We start from the raw sequence: 427 nt of genomic DNA, 5'->3' as shown, positions 1-427 counted from the left end.
TTGCCCGGCCTGTGTTTAAGGAGGCGGCCGGTACCTCCCTCCTTGGATGACCTTCTACCCTTGACGGGCCATTCGCAGATTTTTGCCCGGCCTGTGTTTAAGGAGGCGGCCGGTCCTCCGTAGCTTGATCGGATTTCCCTTCCGGCCTGTGTTTAAGGAGGCGGCCGGTCCTCCGTAGCTTGATCGGATTTCCCTTCCAGCCTGTGTTTAAGGAGGCGGCTGGTCCTCCCCGGTCGGTTGCCAAGCGACCGGGACCCGCAAGTGGGCAGGAACCGTCCACCCAACGCCGGCGAGCCGGGGCCGGTGGGGGCCCTACCAAGGCGGGTCTAACTTCAGGCGGTGCAAACGGGGGAGGGGGGTAAGGACGGCTGCCGGGAGCAGACAGCCGTCCCCGGGAGGGGGTAGTAGCTTCGCGGCGGCCGCCGGG

This window comes from Syngnathus scovelli, unplaced genomic scaffold (genome assembly GCF_024217435.2).
Source record: "Syngnathus scovelli strain Florida unplaced genomic scaffold, RoL_Ssco_1.2 HiC_scaffold_34, whole genome shotgun sequence".
Lineage (NCBI taxonomy): Eukaryota > Metazoa > Chordata > Actinopteri > Syngnathiformes > Syngnathidae > Syngnathus > Syngnathus scovelli.
This window is presented reverse-complemented; position numbering follows the sequence as displayed.